Source organism: Lemur catta, chromosome 3, assembly GCF_020740605.2.
Source record: "Lemur catta isolate mLemCat1 chromosome 3, mLemCat1.pri, whole genome shotgun sequence".
Taxonomy (NCBI): domain Eukaryota; kingdom Metazoa; phylum Chordata; class Mammalia; order Primates; family Lemuridae; genus Lemur; species Lemur catta.
Window position 1 is genome coordinate 78,162,205 of NC_059130.1, and position 15,095 is coordinate 78,177,299.

The window sequence follows — 15,095 nt, forward strand, 5'->3', positions numbered from 1 at the left end:
CACCTCAATCAGGTAGGACAATTCAAAGCATTTAATAAGACTATGTAACTCTAATATTCAAATTTGGATTATATAAATTCCCTTTTTCTTTCCTCCCTCCTATTGCATTCACTTTTTCTTTTTCTTTTTTTCTTTTTTTTTTTTTTTTTGAGACAGTGTTTTCATCTGTTGCCCAGGCAGTGCAGTAGAGTCATCAAAGCTCACCTCAGCCTCAACTCCTGGGAGGCCCAGGAGTGATCATCCTACCTCAGTCTCCCAATTAGGTGGGACTATAAGCACTGCACCACCACACCCACCTAATTTTTTTTTAACTTTTTTTTTTTGTAGACATAGGGTCTCACTGTGTTGCCCAAGCTGGTCTTAAACTCCTGGTCTCAAGCAATCCTCTCACCTCTGCCTCCCAAAGTGCACCTCTGCCTCCCAAAGTGCGGGGATTACAGGTGTGAGCCACCATGCCCAGCCTGCATTCACCTTTGATTATTTCATTATTCACTGGAACTTCTATCACAGAGGCAACAAAAGAGGAAAAATTAAAAGTAAGTCACTTTCTGATGTCGATTCTGACTTTGACACAGGTTACAGGCCATTATAAACTATTTGAATTCTTTTTCAGTCTAACTGGAAAAGCCCCTTGTATCAACATGCTGCATCATGTATTCCAGAATTACAATGTAATACTACTTGCTGCTAAGACATCATGTTTAAAACCCATTATACAAATGCTAATTCCTGGAATTAAAAATATAGCTTCACTAATATTCTATCTAGGAAATTTAAATCACTAAGGTGACCAAGTTAAGTCAACTATCCACAGTTTCAAATAAACATATTTAAGTACTTCCCCTTAAGTAACAAAAATAAGACTTCAATAGAACTGACTAGGCTGGGTGTGGTGGCTCACGCCTGTAATCCTAGCACTCTGGGAGGCCAAGGCCGGCAGATTGTTTGAGCTCAGGAGTTCGAGACCAGCCTGAGCAAGAGCGAGACCCCGTCTCTACTAAAAATAGAAAAAAATTATATGGACAGCTAAAAATATATAGAGAAAAATTAGCCAGGCATGGTGGCGCATGCCTGTAGTCCCAGCTACTTGGGAGGCTAAGAAAGACAGGAGGATCGCTTGAGCCCAGGAGTTTGAGGTTGCTGTGAGGGAGGCTGATGCCATGGCACTCTAGCCCGGGCACCAGAGCAAGACTCTGTCTCAAAAAAAAAAAAAAAAAAAAGCACTTACTAGGCATAATGAAGTTGTAGAAAACATAATGCTTAACTGACATCATGCTGATCTAGTTTGCTAAGAGCACAATGGCAGAAGGGATCACTAAGTGATGGATGAAGGGATCAGGTCCAAAGAGATTTGGACAGCATCTATGGACCAACCATCTCTAACTCCAGAAATCACAACAAAGATAAATTCAAACAAATTCAAAATCCCGCATTTAAATGTGGAAAAAAATAAACCCTCCACACAAAACAAAAATCAACTGCATGAGTACCAAATGGGAAGCAACAGATAAATGATAATTGTAAGGTTTTAAGAACGAAGTGGCCAGTGCCAGAGAAAGAAAGACGAGCAGAGTTGAAAGGGATAAGTAAAGAGGCTTTATTGGGGCGCTCCTGGGTGGGGGTAACGGGTCCCAAGAGAGGGGCCTGGGCAAGCCTCATGGTCCCACGAGTGGAACCAGAGAAGCCGCCCCGCCCAGAAGTCTGGGTGGGCTTATATACGTTTTTAGGGGTGGGGAATGGGAGTTTCTCTGGAGGGAAGGTTTCATTGGGAAGAGTGAGGAATTTCTTTGTTTCAGCTTTAGGGCTGGTATGGAGGAATAGGAGGGGCTTCTTCTTTTTCCATTAAGGAGGGGAGGGGTGCCCACTACCAGCCTTACATTCCGGCCTTTTAGTGACAATAGGGTGCCGCGGTCTTTCTGGCTACTTCCTGCTTTTGAGGGGCTTAGTGGGGGCTATGGGCCGGAGTTGGCTGGTGGAGGGGTGACTGGAAGAGGAGAGTAGGAATGAAGAAGCATCTGATTTACTGTCACTCTGGATAATTCCTGCAGGCGGCATTGGAGAAACGAGTCCCCGGGCTGTCACGGAGAAGTTGCCTGAAGAAAGATATGGGAAATAGGAGGCCAACTGTGGGGGCTAGGCTGGAAGATAATGGTCAGTGAGAAAAGGCTTAATGAGAAAAGGCCGGCTGTACACGAGTTTGAAATGTCTGTGAGGTGACATATGAGTGAAATCGACCTGCCAGTCTTATCTGGGGAGGTGACCACACATCTAGTGGGTGGACACAGGGGGTTTCAGGCCCCCTTGAGGGTTAACAGAGGCACAAATGTCAGTCTAAGCAAACAGTTTTGATGGGAGAATATAGGGAAGGGTGTGAAAATAGAGGCTGTAAGAAGTAGGAGAGGCCCTTAGTGCTGATATGAAGTGAGGAGTGGACCTGGCCAACGAGTTCCAGGGCCTGTGCCTTAGGGAGAGCCAGCTTGCCGTCCTTAAGAAGGACCCACCCTTTGGTGGTTGTTGATCCCCGTTGGGCGAGAAGGCTGTCGCTAGCGAGGCTGGAGGGAAGGAATGGAAAGGAAAAGAAGAGGAGCCAGACTAGGGTGTTCTGGGGATGTTAGGCTGTGGACAATAGTATCAGCACAGTTGTTTCCCTTAGTGACAGGGGACCGGTGCGTCTGGTTTCCCTTGCAGTGTATGATAGCTAATTGGGTGGGTAACTGAAGGGCCTTGAGGAGACGGGAGATAAGGGTGGCATTAATAACAGAGGAGCCCTTGGTGGAGAAAAAGCCCTGTTCTCTCCATATGGCAACATGGCAGTGAGCTATTAAAAATACATACTTTGAGTCTATGTAAATGTTTATAATTCTACCTTTGGCTAGGTGTAAGGCTCAGGTGAGAGCAATGAGTTCTGCCTTTTGGGAGGTGGTGCCCTCCGGAAAACTGGAGGAGGCTGAAAACTGGCTTCTATTACCTGAGAGGTAGAGACAATGGCATAGGCCACCCAGCATTTGCCATCCTCACCTGTGACTGAGATGTCATCGATAAACAATGGTAAGTCTGCCCCAGAAAGGGGTTGGTCTGACAGGTCAGGCCTGGGGGTAACAGAGGCCTCAATCATCTCAGGGCAGGAAAGGGAGTATAGGGTGAGGTATGGAATGGGAAGTAAAGTAGTGGGGTTTAAGGTTGGTGATTGAGACAAGGTAATAGTGGGATTTTTATAAATAAGAGATGGAATTTCTGTAGTCTAGACAGAGTGAGGAGGGCTAAAGAGCAGTGTGTTAGGTCTTGTAAACGGTGGGTGGAGAAGACATGTAAGTCCTGTGCCAGGGAGAGTTTCAGGGTCTCCCTGGTGAGAGTAGTGGCTGCGGCTAAGGCGCGGAGACAGGGGGGCCAGCCACGGACTGTGTTGTCCAGCTGTTTGGATAAGTAGGCCACTGGGGTGGAAATGGGACTAGGTCCCAGAGGTTGGGTGAGGACACCGAGGGCCAGGCCCTAGCACTCATCCATGTAAAGATAAAAGGTTTTTTCAGGATGAGGGAGTCTTAGATGGGGTGCTTGTAAGAGAGAGTTGTAAAGTTTTAGGAATTCGTGGCAGACAGTCTGAGGGTTTAACAGAGGGCCAGCACGTGATCCCTCATAGAGGGGTTTAGCAAGGAGAGAAAAGTTGGGGATCTAGTGTTAGAAGAAACTAACGAACCCGAGGAAGGCCAGAATTTGTTTAGCAGCAGTGGGAGGCTGGAGATTGCGGAGGGCCCATTGGCGATCAACAGTCAGATGACGGGAGGAGGGAGTGAGAGACAGTCTGAGGAAGGTAACAGTGTGTTCAGATACTTGAGCTTTAGCTGGTGACACCCAGTAACCCTTAGAGGCAAGAAAGTTGGGTAGAGAGGCAGTGTGTGTATGGCTGTCAGAGTATGAGGGGCTGCAGAGTAATAAATCGTCCACATATTGGAGGACAGTACTCGGCTGTAAGGGGCATTGAAGAAGATCTTCGGCGAGTGCCTGACCAAAGAGGTGGGGGGCTGTCCCTGAACCCCTGGGGCAGGACAGTCCAAGTGAGTTGTCGAGACATGTTTGTGTCAGGATCTTCCCACATAAAGGCAAAGAGATTGTAGCTGGCTGGGTCTAAAGGAATGGTAAAGAAAGCGTCTTTGAGGTCCAAGACAGAAAAGTGGGTGGTGGAGGGTGGAATATGAGAGAGTAAAGTGTAGGGATTAGGCACTACAGGGTGTATGGGGACAACTGCTTCATTAATGAGTCTGAGGTCCTGGACTAGCTGGTAGGAGCCATTTGGCTTTTTTACCGGGAGAATGGGTGTGTGATAGAAAGAGTCGGTCAGAATTAAAAGTTTTTTGCATAGGAGACGTTCTATGATGGGTTTTAGACCTCTGCGGTGGGTTGGTGAAATAGGGAACTGTGGCCAGGAAGGGAAGGATGAAAGGTCTTTGAGTCGAATGAGGATGGGGGTGTGGTGTGTGGCCACACTGGGGTGGAGGTGTCCCAAACCCGAGGGTCTACGAGTTCAGGAGAGAGGGGGTATGTAGGACTTGGTAAGGGGGGAGAGTCTGTGGGCAGAGCTGAGGAATCTGGAGAGAGGGATAAAAGAAGGAGGGCAGAGGTTCCGGAGGAAAAGTGGAGGGTTGTGCCCAGCTTGGTTAATAAGTCCCTTCCCAATAGTGGAGCGGGATAGGAGGGCATGATAAGGAAGGAATGGGTGATGGGACGGTCATCTATTAGACAGGTTAGGGGACCGGTGGTGGGGAGTTGAGAGGGATTTCCATCAATACCCATGACCGACACCTGGGAAGGATAAGTAGGGCCTGAAAAGGAAGGCAGGACAGAGTAGGTAGCCCCCGTGTCAATCAGAAAGGACACTGCCTTACCCGCTACCTTGATCGTTACCCTGGGCTCGGGGAGGGTGATCGGGGTCGCTGAGTCGGGGCCTCTTCAGTCTTCAGCAGCCAGACCCAAAACTGCCATTGGCAGGTCTAGGGATGGAAGGACTGACTCTCTGGACTTTTGTCCCAAGGGGCAGTCACTTTTCCAGTGTCCCTCTTGACCACATGCCGGGCAAGGCGTGGTGGGTGGAAGTGGCTGTGGGCACCACTTGGCCCAGTGGCCTTCCTTACCACACTTGAGGCAGGTGCCTGGTGGAGCGCGGCTGGTCGCCTTATATGAGGTCGATGGTTTCGCGGGTCCCGCCGGCCTCAGGGCTGCAACCAAGGCTTGGGCCTGCAGGTGTGTCTTTTGGCAGACACAGGCCTCCCTTTGGGCCTCCGTCTGTTCATCTTGGGAATTAAAGATTTTAAATGCCATATTCACCAGGTCTCGGATAGGGGTCTGAGGGCCCTCCTCTGCCTTTTTGAGTTTCTTTCTGATGTCAGGGGAGGACTGAGTAATAAAGTGAGTTGCAATGACAGTAGTCCCCACGGGGGAGGTAGGATCTAGGCGGGTATATTGGATAAGGGCATCTGTAAGGTGGCTGAGAAAGGCCATGGGGTTTTCGTCTGCCCTTTGAGTGATTTCCCTGAGTTTATCATAATTTACAGCACGGTGGGCGGTGGCCTGGAGGCCGGCAAGAACACACTGCAACATGCAGTCCCGCCGTTTCCTGCCCTCCTGGCCGGCTGGGGTGTTGAGTTGGTATTCCCACTCCGGCTCTTTGCGAGGGACAGCCTCGGCCCCTACTGGCATAGAGTGGTCTGTAAGATGGACATTGTCAGCATGTTCCTGAGCCTCCGTCCAGACGCGCTCCCTTTCATCAGTAGTAAGGGTAGAGGATAGTGTAACAAAAATATCATGCCAGGTAAGGTCATATGCCTGTGTCAAGTAATGGAACTCTTTGGTATAGGCTATAGGGTCATTAGAAAACGAACCTAGGTGCTTTTCAATCTGGGAGAGGCCAGAAAGGGAGAAGGGAACATGCACCCGTAAGATGCCCTCGGCGCCCACCACCTCCTGTAACGGACAGAGGAGAGACTGATCAGAGGGGTTTACGCGAGAGCGAGTGTGACGGCTGATGGAGATGTCGGCGGCGAGCAGCTGGGTGGCGCGGAAGGGTGAGAGTGTGCATCCGGATATGGTGGAGGTCGAGTGGAGGGGAGAGCTGAGTCAGGTGGATCAGAGAAAGCAAAAGCGGCATCTGAGGAGATGCCTGGTGCAGAGTTAGAGGGAGAAGAGGTGGAGGGCGGTGGAGGACCCTGCGCAAGGAGGACCTGTGCGGGGTGACAGGTCAGAGAGAAGGATGGGAGTGCAAACAGAAAAAGGCTTGGACACATGGGATCTCTGACCATTTGCCATTCCTATGACAAAAATTATCAAGGTCTTGCAGAATATTGAAATCGAAAGTCCCATTTTCAGGCCATTGGGCGCCATTGTCCAATTTATACATTGGCCAGGCAGTGTTGCAGTAAAGAATGAGGCCCTCGGGCCGGATGTCTAAATCCAGGGCCTTCAGATTGGCCAGCAGACACCCCAGGAGCATCTTTCAGGGAATTTTGGAATTTTGGCTACCCATGTCACCTCAACCCGGATGGGGAAATAGCCAGGAACAGCTTCCTGGCTACAGAGGCAGCAAAAGTCTGGGAGGACGTCTCCGCCCGAGACTAGTGTGCCGGTACGGAAAGGGGCGAGAGGAACTCAGGCATCCCCAAATAGCCTCAGCCCCTGGAACGGGGGAGCCTCCGATGTGGGCAAAGAGAAGGGATCCAGGATCCCAAGAACCAACGAGATGTTCCAGGAACAAGCCCGAGGTTGGATGGTGAGTGCAAATGGAGGGACGTCTCCATTCAGATTACACTGCCACGGACTAAAAGGGAAGAGAGGAATCGGGCATCCCCAAATTCCTCAATCCCAGGCCGGAGCCGGGGAGTACCTCTGGCATGGGCCCCGCGATTTCTGGAGGGATCCCAGATGGAAACAGAGGTCTCCGGAAGGACCACGGTTTAACAGACAGAGAAGAGTTTCCCGGAGGGAACGGAGGCTCCCAGTGGGCAATCCGGGTTGACATAACACGGGGTGACTCATCCAGGCCGAGGTCGTCAATCAGGGACTCAAAGGCAGTCAGCAGAGGTCTCGGTCCAGAATGCGAGAGTTCTCGGAAAGGGGTGGCGCAGCCAAGACCCCAGAGCGGGCCGGCGCAGCCAAACGCCCTTCCCGGGTCTCGGCACCAAATGTAAGGTTTTAAGAACGAAGTGGGCGGCGCCAGAGAAAGACGAGCACAGTTAAAAGGGATAAGTAAAGAGGCTTTATTGGGGTGCTCCCGGGTGGGGGTAACAGGTCCCAAGAGAGGGGCCCAGGCGGGCCTCATGGTCCCACGAGTGGAACCAGAGAAGCTGCCCCGCCCAGAAGTCTGGGTGGGCTTATATACTTTTTTAGGGGTGGGGGATGGGAGTTTCTCTGGAGGGAAGGTTTCATTGGGAAGAGTGAGGAATTTCTTTGTTTCAGCTTTAGGGCGGTAAGGAAGAGTAGGAGGGGCTTCTTCTTTTTCTATTAGGGAGGGGAGGGGTGCCCGCCACCACCCTTACAATAATTATCAGTTCTGTGTGGACTCAGAAGTGATGACCAATGTCACAGGTATTTGGATTAAATATTAGGAAAACTTTTCTAAAACTTAGAGCTGTCCGAAACCAACATGAACTTCTCAAAAAGGGAGTTCCTATTTAACAAGTTCAAACAGAAACTGAGCAACTACTTGACAGGAATATTTTTAGAGTGTTAGAATAGATAATTAATTTCTAAAGTATCTTCTAAATCTGATTTTAGAACCAAATTATGTGCTGAATTAATATAAATCATGACTTGGTCTCTCAATATGTTAATGTTTCCCCTAATTCCCTAATGGCTGCTTAGTTTTGCCACTTTTGTAGGGCTTTCTTGATGAGTAAAATGATAAACCTTCCCATCCTCCATAAGTGGCTCATGCTGGAAGCTGAAGGACATCAAAAACATCTCCTTGACATGAATAAAACATAGAATAAAATCCAAATACCCCAGCCACAAGACTTCCTAACATCCGACCCTTGCATGCCTCTCCAACTTCAGCTCCTCACACTTTCCCACAAGGTCTTCCCTCTCTTCCTAGAACCTTTCAAGTTCATTCACATTGAAGTTCCTTTCCACTTCTGTCCCCTCTGCCTGGAATCCTCTTAACCCAGCTTACTGGCTAATCTTTTGCCATTCATGTTTTATTGATCAGGAAAACCCCCATCTATTACTTGGCAGCACATCAGCCACCTGAGACCCCCACCCCTCACAGAAGACGCGCATCAGCATAGTACTAACCTATTCCCTGGAGCGGCAACTAATCTATTACCTGGCACATCAGCATAACACTACACCTATTACCTGACACATCAACTAACCTATTACCTGGAGGGCATTAGCCACCTGAGACAACACCCCTCGGACCACCCCAACTTAATAAAAGTGGGAAAAATCGAGTAGGCGAGGCTCAGAATTTCGTGGTGAGAGCCCTCTGAGCCCGACAGCGAATAAACCTTGATTCTCCGACTCTCCGTGTGCCCCTTGGTTTGTCCTCTGAACCACCCGCTGTAACACTTGCTGTAACATTTTGGTTCCCTGACTGGGAAAACCTACGGCACTGGCCCCTTGAAGCCACCCATTCGGGGACATGCACAATGACCGGCAGACCTAGGCGACAGAAGCGAACTGGTGCCAACCACCATTTTGCAGAATATCTTCGCTCCTCGGGATCTCCCGCTGGCTGCGGGGTCCCGAACTCGCCCGGACACGTTGCAGGGACTGACAAGTCAAATCAGGTCTGGAGGCATGGGACCAGGTAAGATCCCGGGACCCCTCGGAGTCAGACCTGTGAGATCACAGAAGAGGAGCACGATCACCTCCTGAGTGCAGGGAATTCCCAGGGCAGGAATGTGTAACCTCTGCCTCTCTGAATGAGTGAGTGAAGAGTGACTGTGGTTCCATGGCTACGGCTACGGAACTTGTGTGGGTCCTCACCCGCGGTTCTGTGGCGGCGTCCTAGGGCATAATGGTGATTCACTCCCCTAAAGTGAGCAACCTGGCCCCGGGTTTATACAGACACACCTTCACCAAGATGCGCCTAGGTTCCTGCCAGGGACGCAGCCAGGCGGACACCTGAGAGAAACCCCTGCTTTGTCTGTTCAGTTGCGACACCGTCCAAGGGTCTAGGATGGGTAGCGTAGAATCTAAGCCTACAGTCCTTAAATGCATGTTAAAGAACTTTAAGAAGGGTTTCATGAGAGATTACGTCGTCACACTGAGTCCCAATAGGCTTAGGGTGCTCTGTGAACACGAATGGCCCACATTCGGGGTCGACTGGCCTGCAACAGGAACCTTAGACCTCCCTACCACGCGAGCAGTTTAGAGAATCGTGACTGGGACTCCCGGCCACCCCGACCAATTCCCTTACATAGACTCATGGTTAGAGATTGCTCAGACCAGGCCCCTTGGGTCCGGTTCTTTGCTAATAAGAGATAGAGCAGGATTTTTGTGGCCCAAAGGACCAGAGACTCTAAACTGTCCAAACGCATCCATCAGGAAGCTCCTGAAGATGATACACCACCACCGCTCTACAATCCTACTGTGACACTTCCAGAAATACCCCCAAATATCCCCGCCACCATCAGTCCCCATGGAACACTCCCCTCCTGCCAGTCAAAAAGCCCAATGGAGGTGGATACCAGCCCATCCAAGACCTGCGACTGATTAATGAACCTACAGTGACTCTCCACTCAGTGGTACCAAATCCATACACCCCCCTGGGCCTCATTCCTCCTGATGCTGCCTGGTTCTCCTGCCTACACTTAAAGGATGCTTTCTTCTGCATGCGGCTCGCTCTGAAGAGCCAGCCCCTGTTCGCCTTCGAGTGGGAGGATCTTCAGACCAGAAGGAAAACCCAGCTGACCTGGATGCGACTACCACAGGGATTTCAAAAGTCACCAACTCTATTTGGGGAGGCTCTAGCCACTGACATCAGCTCCTTTCCATGACAAGAAACCCACTGCACACTTCTACAGTATGTCAATGACCTCCTTCTGGCAAGCTCAACCAGAAAATACTGCCACCAGGAAACCCCGTACCTGTTCCAATTGCTCACTAAGGACACAAAGTCTCCTGGAAAAAGGCACAGATCTCCAGGCAACAGATAAAGTACCTCAGTTTCCACATCACTCAGGGGTGCAGGACACTGGGACATGAGCGGAAGCACACCATCTGTACAATCCCCAGGCTGACCAGTCGGAGACAACTCAGAGAATTCCTCGGCTCAGCCGGATTCTGCCGCACCTGGATCCCAGGTTTCTCCCTAAAGGTCAAGCCTCTGTACGAGGCCCTACTTGGGCCTGAAAACAAAGAATTGGGATGGGCCGAGAGTCAGGAAAGGGCTTTCCAGGAAATATGAGACTTACTAAAGAGATGTCCTGCTAGTCAAGGAAGCAGACAAACTCACACTGGGACAGAACCTCCATGTGCGAGTCCCTCATACAGTAATATCTGTAATGAACACCTCAGGGCACTGGTGACTTTCAAGCAACCGGTTAGTGCAATACTAAGGACTGCTATGGAAAATCCGCGGGTCACCCTGGAGACTGTGTGGACCTTGAATCCCACTACTCTCCTACCCACCGAGCCAGGGCCCCCAGACCATGATTGCAACGAGGTGGTATAGGAGGTCTATGCCAGCTGGCCAGATCTCAAAGATAGTCCTCCACCAGCACCAGACTTAGAACTCTACATGGATGGCAGTAGTTTTACCCAGAATGGGAAAGGACTGGTGGGCTTCTCAGTCACCACAGCTGATGAGGTCATCATGTCAGCTCCTTTGCCCTAAGGGTGGTCGGCACAAAGGGCGGAGCTATGGGCCCACATCCAAGCCCTCACGCATACCCAGGACAAGAAGGCAAACATATACACAGACTCTTTTAAATATGCCTTTGCCAGAATACACATCCACAGGGCAATATACAGGGAGAAGGGACTGCTGACTGCAGGTGAAAAGGAAATCAAAAATAGGGATGAAATCCTCCAACTGCTGGAGGCAGTTTGGGAGCCAAAAGAAATTCTGGTCATCCACTGTCGAGGGCACCAAAAGGGCACAGATCCAATTGCCACCGGCAATCACATGGCAGACCAAGCAGCCAAAAATGCAGCCACCCAAGAATGTTCAGAGGACAACATTCCAACCCAGGGACAAATCTTGTTGGCACCTGAGTGGCCCAAAGAACCAAAATATACCCCAGAAGAGAACCAGTGGGCAGAGCAGGAGAAGGCCAAGAAGGATGCAGATGGGTGGTGGCACCTACGGAACCATACCATCTTTATCCCCAATAAATTAACATACTCTATTGTCTCCCAACATCACAACCTGACTCACTTGGGGAAAACACCCCTCATGTAGCTACTCGCCCGGTACTACTACATCACCAAACTTCCATCCATCGCTGCAGCAGTCAGCACCCACTGCCAGACCTGTGCTAAAAACGATGCAGTGGTCAGGCCGAGATCCGCCCCAGGAATTCAGTATAACGGAACCTCTCCATTCAACAATGTAGAAGTTGCTTTCAGAGAAGTAATAGCATGTCGGGGCTACAAACATCTGCTGGTAGTTATACGCACATTCTCAGGCTGGGTCGAGGCAGTCCCTACCCGGAACAAAAAGGCTAAGGAAGTGACAAAGTTTCTATTAAGAGAAATCATCCCCAGGTACGGTCTACCACTCTCCTTTGGCAGGGACAACAGACCAAGCTTCACTGCAGAGGTCATGCAAACCCTCACCAAGGCACTAGGAATCAAATGGAAACTACATACAGCCTACAGGCAACAGAGTTCACGGAAAGTAGAGTGCATGAACTAGACCCTCAAGACTACTCTAGGGAAGCTATGTCAGGAAGCACAATTACCCTGGGTACACATGCTAAGCCTAGCCCTGTTCAGAGTCAGGTGCACACCGGGACCCACAGCATACTCACCCTTTGAAATCCTGTTCGGTAGACCTCCCCCACTCATCAAGCAATTAAAGGCAGACATTAGACAACTAGGGGAATTGAATATAAACACACACCTTGGGCCGGGCATGGTGGCTCATGCCTGTAATCCTAGCACTCTGGGAAGCCGAGGCTGGTGGATCATTTGAGCTCAGGAGTTCGAGACCAGCCTAAGCAAGAGCAAGGCCCTGTCTCTACTAAAAATAGAAAGAAATTAGCTGGACAACGAAAAATATATACAAAAAAAAATTAGCCAGGCATGGTGGCCCATGCCTGTAATCCCAGCTACTCGGGAGGCTGAGGCAGAAAGATTGCTTGAGCCCAGGAGTTTAAGGTTGCTGTGAGCTAGTCTGATGCCACAGCACTCTAGCCAGGGCAACAGAGTGAGACTCTGTCTCAAAATAAATAAATAAATAAACACATATCTCCAAGCCTTAGCCAAAACTATGTGCCATATCCACCACACTGTCCTAAAAAAAAATCCTATCATCCTGGGTCTCCCTGTCCATCCCCACCAACCTGAGGATCTAGTCTCGGTAAAGGACTGGAAAAAGACACCCCTAGAGTCCACCTGGAAGGGTCCCCATACTGTGATACTAGTTACTTCCACTGCTGTTAAATTTGTGGGTATCACTCTATGGATCCTTCACTCTCAGGAGAAAAAGGCTCAACCAGACAATGAAACTGATCTCTGGACTGCACATCAGGACCAGCAGAACCCACTAAAGATCTAGCTTAACTGTCTCCCAACGAGGACAGCCACACCCAGGACCGAACAGGAGTAAACGGGACCATTGGCACTGGCCCTCATTGGGGTTGTAGTGACATTACTGGGGATTGGACTCTTCTTGTCTTCTCAGTCGCTCTGGGAGATTGGACTGGACTGCAGAGGGCGTCTCTAACTGTGGTATTTTGGCTCATTATAGGATGTCTTCTCCTGACTCAGTCCCTACCCTCCTCCTGATTGGGGCACTCGCCCTAACTATTATGACAGAGAAACCCTGCCCTGAGGCTTGTTATGCTAGGACTTGGATCCTCTCCACTAACAGGATTACTCGAGGCTTCTGGACCATGGGAGGTTTCACAGTCTGCACCTACATGCCAAAGACATGTTATAGTCAGGCTCAGGTGTGCCACAGCGGGGAAAGATATGCTAGACAGGCACCATTACAGGCCCCTGCATACTGAGTGCGGTTATAAAAGGTTATAAAATTCGTAGAGACAACTGTAACCCTGAGAGCAACAGCTCACATAATGGCCTTAGGAGGCTATCACCCACTGGGAAATGATGCCCTATAGTAGACATATAAGGGCATCAAAGGGAGGAATGATAAGGAAAACCCCCATCTATTACTTGGCACAGCAGCCACCTGAGACCCCCACCCCTCACAGAAGACCCGCATCAGCACAACACTAAACCTGTTACCTGGAGCATCAACTAATCTATTACCTGGTGCATCAACATAATACTAACCTATTACCTTAGCCACGTGAGACCCCATCCCTTGGACCACCCCAACTTAACAAAAGTGGGAAAAATCGGGTAGACGGGGCTCAGAATTTGGTGGGGAGGCCCCTCTGAGCCCGCCAGCGAATTGACCTTGATTCTCCGACTCTCCATGTGTAACTCAGTTTGTCCTCGGGACCACCCACTGTAACACTTGCTGTAACAATATCTCAAGCCATCCCCTTGGAAAGATCATCCCTGACCACCCTATTAAAGTTTCCTTCCCTCATTGTTTGTAACATTACCTTCTTTTCTTCTTAATTCTTTTCACTATCAGAAATTGTATTTTCACATAAGACGGAGCAACCTCACACACATAATTTTGAGTTAAGAAAAGCTGGACACTACACAATACATATGTACATATATATGGTTCCATGAAAGGCTCACAAGTAGGAAGAACTAGTAAATGGTTTTAGAAATCAGCAAAGAGGTTACCTTTGGGGAGGAAAGAAGGGCTGGTGATTGGGAGGGATCTCCAGAGAGGTCTTCTGAGATGCTGTGAATGTTTTGTTCCCTTGAGTGGTGGTTAAAAAATGTGTTTACTTTGTGATAAGGTGATGTGTAATAATAAGTTATGATTTGTGTACAGTATTTTTCTGTACGTATGTCATGTTCCAATTAAAAATTATAAAAGGAAATTACATTTCTGTGTCAACTGTAATAAAAGCTCCATGTGAGCACGGACTCTCCTGTCTTAGCCTTTGCTCTGTTCCCCGCTCTTAGTGCAGAAAGCAAGTACCCATGAAGTATTTGCTGAATGAAGGTGTTAAGGTAGGAGTGTGTGTGTGTGTGTGTGTGAAAGAGCGGAGGTACCTAATCTTTCTGAGTCCTGTGTGGTTAAAGATGTCATGTGAGACTTTTAACAGCTCTCTTCTCTTTAAACAGTAAAAAGGATCCTTTATGACTTTTTCCACCTGTAAATCAAAATACAGCAACTTTCTAACCCATCCACACGCCACGAAGTTGCCATGCAGGCGGCAGAGGAGTTTTCTGTGCTACTTTGCTCTGAAGGTACATCTCGAAAACAGAAAATTCCACCGTCCACGTCCCAGGGCCAAATTTGTTCTTTTTAGTCTGAAAGGTCCTTCCCCCACAGTGGACACAACCCGCAGGGAGTGCAGCTATCCCAGCTGAGCATATCTGGCAAAAGAGATCCCTCCTGACGTTTCTCCTTCCTTTCTCCAGAGGGCCAGATCCCTAGAACCTAAAGGACAAGGGTGCCAGGACCACGCCACCCGGGAGGTGCCACCACGATCACGGCGTCCCCTCACCCGACCCCCAGGCGACACTGCGGGCTGCGCGGAGGAGGCCTCGCGACCCGTCCCTGGAAGTGGAGGGGAGCCGGGATCCGGGTGGGCAGTTCTGCGCCGGCTGGCGGCGCGTCGCGAGCCCCCCCGCGCCTCCCCACACCGCCGGGCGTCTAGAAACCCGGGAACCCCAGGCTCTTACCCCGCCGCTCGCCGGCCGCTGGGATTCGCGCCTGCAGCGGGTCCCAGGGAGGCGCCTGCGCGCTCGCCCCCGCGACCCAGTGCCACTCCGGCCTTCCGCCTCCGCGAGCTCGCTCGCCGTCCGCGCGCCCCGGGCGGGAGCGAGCCCGTCGAGCG

General features: G+C 50.1%; 1 protein-coding gene across 4 annotated transcripts in view; it reads right to left on the minus strand.

Annotated features, from left to right (window-relative positions):
* ALG6 (ALG6 alpha-1,3-glucosyltransferase) overlaps positions 1–15,042 on the minus strand; it is a 55,211-nt gene extending 40,169 nt beyond the window's left edge. Inside the window, exon 1 of one of the 4 annotated variants that reach the window (XM_045547850.1) lies at positions 14,941–15,042. The gene's annotated coding sequence lies outside the window, so the exon portion shown is untranslated. Of the gene's footprint in view, positions 1–4,899; positions 5,098–8,649; positions 8,906–13,926; positions 14,050–14,940 lie in introns of those variants that run through there. The other 3 variants (XM_045547851.1, XM_045547853.1, XM_045547852.1) reach the window with 3 other exon arrangements.
* Between the last annotated feature and the right edge of the window lie 53 nt (positions 15,043–15,095).